Source organism: Gossypium arboreum, chromosome 8 (assembly GCF_025698485.1).
Source record: "Gossypium arboreum isolate Shixiya-1 chromosome 8, ASM2569848v2, whole genome shotgun sequence".
NCBI lineage: Eukaryota > Viridiplantae > Streptophyta > Magnoliopsida > Malvales > Malvaceae > Gossypium > Gossypium arboreum.
In genome coordinates this window covers 98,263,207-98,269,672 of record NC_069077.1, presented here as the reverse complement: position 1 = coordinate 98,269,672, position 6,466 = coordinate 98,263,207, and the positions used below count along the sequence as shown (strand labels likewise).

General features: G+C 33.8%; 1 non-coding gene across 1 annotated transcript; it reads left to right on the top strand.

The window, feature by feature from the left end:
• Window positions 1-2,527: 2,527 nt before the first annotated feature.
• On the top strand, window positions 2,528-2,634 carry LOC128280116 (small nucleolar RNA R71). The gene has a single exon (XR_008270298.1). It is a non-coding gene; the product is annotated as a small nucleolar RNA R71 (small nucleolar RNA).
• The last annotated feature ends 3,832 nt before the right edge of the window (window positions 2,635-6,466 follow it).

The window sequence follows — 6,466 nt, the reverse complement described above, 5'->3', positions numbered from 1 at the left end:
TGAAGGTGAGCGTTGGTTGCTGTAATAAATTTAATTTGTACGCTCGAAAGGCCCAAAGGATAAGGTATGTTTACATGTGCATTGGAAAAGTCAATACGTTTGAATAATATTCGTTCAATCGACTAACGAATTTTCAGCTCTTGAATTGGTTGATATCTTGTGAATGGATATAATGATGAAGTGTGAAGTAAGTATGATTATGTGCATGTGTATTAATGAAATGATTCATTTGGCTATGTGAATGTAATGCTTTAGTTAAAGCCGATTTCATTGCTTGAGACTTACTAAGCATAAAAATGCTTACCCCGTTGCTTTGGCTCTCTGTTTTATAGATTTTGCTCGTTAGCTATCGGATTCGGGATCATTGAAGTGAAGTCATCCACACTATCAAACCCCCTTTGGTACTCTTTTAGTTGAACTTTGGATATGGCATGTATAGGACTACCCTCGGTTGTTTTCAAGTGCTTTTGTGATGTATATGTGTACGGCCATGCGAAAATGGTTCGTAAAAGTGGAGTACGGAATTAGACCATTTGTGGTTTGTAATTTTATATGGTTTCATGATGTTATTATGGATTGGAATGGGAGTGTTGGTCACATGATCAGCCATTGGAATGGTTAAACATGATCATAGGTGGACCTATGTATGACTAGACTATAGTTGGTCCATGGAAACTACAAAATAGGTAAGGCCTACCTTAAAAACAGATGCTGCCAGTTGCAGTGACGTGGATGTGAAAAATCACCAAAATTTGTAGGAAGGGTATTAAATTGTGAATAAGTTATGCAAACGAACCTTGATGAGTCTATTATCATATGAAAGTAACGAAACGATCATATGAACAGTATACCGAGAGATATTAAAGTTCTCGTGAGACAGGGCCAGAACGGTTTCTGGGTCCCCTGACGTGACTTTGAAAATTTACTATAAATTATCCAGAAAGAATTAGAAGTCATGCCTTATATGTGCAGATTCCATTTGGAGTCTAGTTTCATTAGAAACAAATGGCACCAGTATTAAAGCCCTGTTAAGAGAGATATTCAAGTTGTAACGTGCAAAGGTCAGTGTAGTCGACCCCTGTAACATGGGTGACTTTAACTAATAAACTGTACCAATTGGCCCAACCAAAAATTCTATAAATAAAACCATGGATGGATATATGAGTCTAAATTCATGGAAAATTTACGGAATCAGTTTCCGAGTTTTGAAACTCAAGATATGATCTTTAAGGCGACAGTGACGCAGTTTTCCAGCCTGTCTGGAAATGCCAAATTGGTCTGTACTTTAAGAGGATTTGTCTCGTTAACCCCTCGTGTCCGACACCGGCGATGGTCTCGGGTTCGGGGTGTTACAATCTTAACATGTCCCAGAAGTATAGCATAACGCTAAGCACTCTCCAAACACACCAACATGTCCTATTAAATGGAGCTTTGCTCGACATTCCCTGATCTCTCCAAGCCTATCCCAAGGCCACTCCCCCAAAATACAAATGTGAGTACTTATAATCCTATGGCATGCCATTATATCCAATGATTTTAGAAGTTTATAGAACATATACTTAAACTTAGAGCTTGCAACTCATTGTCCATAATAAGCTCACAATATAAAGCTTGCATATCACTATTCATAAAACACATATATAATCATAATCACAAAATAGAGATATAGATAAGCTTACTCTCAAAACTTAGAACAAAAAACCTAAGCTTCCGATAACACTATGCTTCACACATATATATGGCGATCCCTGAACACTAACCAATTTGCTTAAAACCTGAAGTAAACTTTATTTTTCCCTTGTCTTTGCTTGTAGATGGTTCTCATAGGTTTGTAATGTCATAAACATACCCAAGTCACTTAACAGACACAACACATTAAATTCATACATAAATACAAGCAAACATGCTAGCCTTTTGGTAAACCTAGTTTCCTTTGTTGCTAACACAATAAAGAAATAGAGTCTTACCTTAAATCCTAAGGGTTAAGTTTCGGGTTTGGTCGAGATTGCATATATGAGTTGCTAGGATCGACTTGTTGATTGCTCTATATGAAATTCAAATGATTTCTCCATGAAGGATTGTAGTAATTTGATTGTGGTCCTGGCCAAATTTTATTCTAATTTTAGTTACCTATGTAGCAGATGGATTCTGGATTTGATTGTGAGTTTTCAAACATATGACCATCTCCACAACAAACACATGAGATGTTCTCAAACTGGCTTGACTACTAACTTATCATGTTACCATTAAAACCATTAGCAATAAAGTTCTTAAGAATGGAAGTAATAGAGATACCTAGGCTGCCAAAGATGTTAGTGCATCAACTTCATAAACTTTGACCACTCTTCTTCTTGTGGCAACTCGATTAGTCAGCCACTGATAGTTGTTGCTAGAAATCCTTTCAAACATCTCATATGTTTCATTGTACGATTTCGAAAAAGAAGCTCCATTGGTTGAAGCGTCGACCACCATTCTTGTATGTGCATTGAGACCATTGTAAAAAGTCTCCAACTTAATGCAGTTGGGAATGTCATGATGAGGACATTTTTGCAATAGCTCCTTGAATTGCTCCCATGCATTATAGAGAGATTCTTCATCAAATTGGTGAAATGTAGTAATTTCATTTTTGAGTTTGGCATTTTTTCTTCTCAAAAGTACTTTGTCAAGAATCGTTCAGCCAATTCTTACCATGTTAACACCGCGTAAAGCGGTAAGAATTCAACCATGCTTGAGCTCAATCTCTTAGTGAACATGGGAATAACTTCAATCTCAAAAAGTCTTCAATCACTTCGGCTAGCTTAAATGAATCACTCACATCCATGAATAGGAGAAGATGCTAATGCAGATCTTTGATAGGTCTTCCACTATATTTGTAACAACCCGTTTCTAGTCAAATTAGAACAGTGGTTTCGGAACCACAAATCCAAAGTCAAAATAATTATTTTATTATTATTTTAATGTTTAAAACATGATAATATGATTGTGTGAAATTTTCATTAAGAAATTTTATTGTTTTAGTACTTAATTTGATAAAAGGACTAAATCACGAAAAGTGTAAAATTTATGTGCTATTAGTTAAAGGTATTAAATGGCTATGTTATTATATAGTGGAGGTCCTTATGTGGTAATTATACCATTTTTAAATTGAGTGGACAAAGATGGATAATATTTAGATGATTTTAATGTTTTATCAGTATGGTTAAATTTGTTATTTGGTTATTAAAGATTAATTAAATAAAAAAAACAAAATTTTGATGTTATCATTTTCCTTAGCCGATTTTATCAAGAGAGGAATCCACATTTAGGGCTTGACATTCGGCCATGCTATCCTTGTCCATTTAGGTATGATTTTTGTCCCATTTTTAATGATTTTTATGTTTTTGAGATCGTTGCAGCTTAATCTAGCTAGCCCAGGGACTAATTTACACACTGTTAAAGGTTTAGGGTTTTGACATTAATGAATGAGCATGTTTTTTGATGTTTAATAGTAGAAAATGTACGCTTGTTATTAGATAAACAACATTTGATAAGTGATTTTTGATAAAATTGTCATTTAGGGATTTAATTGAGAAATGTTGAAATTTTGTGGTTAAATTGTGAAATAAACTAAAAATATGGGCTGCTAGGGACTTAATTGAAATTTGGCTAGCATAGGTATAGGTTGAATTGCACAAATTTGTATTTTTATGATATAAGGACTAAATTGTAAAAATGTTGAAATATTAGGGGAAAAGTGAAAGTTGTCTTAATGTGTATTTTGGGCTAAATTGAATAGAATGATAATTGAATTAGTTAAATTTGATTACATATAAATCAAGAAAAGCGAAATTCAGATTTAGATCGGGGGAAAAATAAAGTATCGGATTAATCGAGTTATTTCGTCGTTTTTGCATTCGAGGTAAGTTCGTATGTAATAAGCATTGTTAAATTTGTGTTTTAAATGCTTTGATATTGCATAAATTGTGAATACGACCTTAAGGATATATTCGTCAAAGATTCGGTATTGAGAAATCTCGGTTGAACCTTAAGAATGGATTATGAATGAATGACATGTCATTAGGGGTTATGTAATTGGATGCTGGTCCATACGTCCTACCGGTGGCTAAGTTATTTGGCATATGTTGCGGATTCTCGTCAGCACCGTGTAGCTTTGTCATGAATGTCAGCTTGTGCGAGCAGACCCGTTGATAGCTGAAGAGTGAACATTTATGTGATATGAGATTGTGATAGCTTCGGCTATGTATGTGGCACTTAGGGTGCGAGATTCCCAAGTATCCGATAGTATTCCAAATGGTTCAACTGGTATAGCGAAGATATGAAATGGTGAGAAATAGATACGTATTAGTACAGGTATGTACAGAAACCACACAAGTATTGAGACTATGAAATTTAAGAGATTTTGATTTATTATGTGATTGAATACATGTTAACATTGTGACTAAATGTTTTATAGCATATTATATACATATTCTTGAATGGTAATTGAATGGTGAGCTTTGCTTATTATCTCATACGAGCTTACTAAGCTTTATAGCTTACATTGTTTATTTTTCCGTGTTTTATAGTGAAATCAAAGCTAGCTCAAATTCGAGAATTGTCAAAGACCTCATCACACTATCAAGCTATCACTTTGGTACTTTTAAGTTTATGTTTTGGTTATATGGCATGTATAGGAACTTTGATCATTTGGTATATGTGTTGGTAATGAATTTGGCCATTTGAATTGGCTTGTAAATGTTAAGTGTTTGGTTTTGTATATAGCCATGAGAGTTGGTTTCTTTTGGTATGTTTGATTGTATATATGTGTAAATGACCTTTGTTATGCATATGGTAAATGCTATATAAATGCTTGTGATGAATGCTAGTTTGTGAATTTGTAATTTTTGTATCATATGTTTGATAAATTGAGATAGGTATGTATGTGATTTTAGGTAAGATGATGCTTAAATGAATGTGATTTTATTGATGATTTGTGAAAGTGGAGTTTGGTATGAAATTGAATGGCATAATGTGGTATTTGTGTGTCAGGTATAAGTTGGTATTGAAATGGTATGATTCATGCTTGGTTGAGGTTGGTTGAATGCCTATTTATGTCATGTTTGGTGCCATTTGGTTTGGTGTAGGTGTATGCAAATTTAGGTGGCAAGATGGCTTAGTAAATAGCCTATTTTTGTCCACACGGGTAAAGACACGGGCATGTGTCCATTGTAGTTTGAAAAAATTTCCAAGTATTCTAAAAGTTTCTTGAGTTATCGGTTTAGTCTCGAACCACTCCGAATGCATGTTTTGGGCCTCCTGATAATGTATGTGATATGTTTATTTAATTGTATAATATGTCGGGTAATACTCCGTAATCCTATTCTGGCATTGAATACAGCTGAGAGGTGTTACAATATTCACCCACAGTTTGCAACTTCGGAACATAACCAGCTTCAATTCAAAAGGAGGAGCCTCAAATAGGGTCTCACAATTCTCAAATTGAGTTCATTGAATAAAGGCACGACATACTGATAAATAACACTATCTTTGTCATCAGCAACAATGATTGGATTATGAGCATTGTAAACAACTCCTTGATTCTGATTTTGTCGTTCAATCTGTTTTCGTAGCTTGTCTTTAGGCTACTCGTTCCCTTCTTCTTTTTCTAAAGGTGCTTTCAGTCTCAAGTTCAACAGGAGGTAGATCGATGATTCGATCTATGTTCATAAGCTATTGGTACCTAAGAAAAAAACACAATAAATAAAACTTAAATAAAAACAAAAGAATTTAAACCAAATTGCTAATTTTCAGTTTCATAAATAATATTTAAAACATAGTCCCCCGACAACGACGCCAAAAACTTGTCTTGAATATTATATATATGCGATTGATGTACAAGTTTACACAATCATCAATAACTAAAAAAGTAGTGAGTTATATATGTAAAACAAATTATTGTGAAATTACAAATTAACAAGTTGGTGGTGAAAAATAAATAAAGTGTGAAGTGTGAATTAACTACTTAACTGAAATGAATGACTATATATGCAAATGCAAACAAAAATTGAAGCAGCAATTCACGAGATTTAAAAACTATGAAATGGATGAGCTACAATGATTTCACTCCTCAACTAAATTTATTCACGACAATATTTACTAAATACTCCGGAAAAATCTTTGAATAGGAAGTTAAGTCAATCAATGAAAACCCAAAAAGAGATTATCTAAGGAAGTTTAAACCAAAAAACAAAAAATGTCTGATGAGCTTTGAGGGAATACAACGTTTCTGTCGTAGAGAAAGGATTCAAAGAATTAGTTTTTCAGTCTCTTTTTTTAACCGGAAACAGTACTTACGGGGTAAAGAGTAAGGTAAATCTCCGTTAAGTATAACACCAGCAAGGTAGAGGAATTTCTTCGTATCGAATCCATCCATAAGTTATAAGAATTATAAAACTTATTTTGTGATAAAATTATGGGAGTTTTTGGA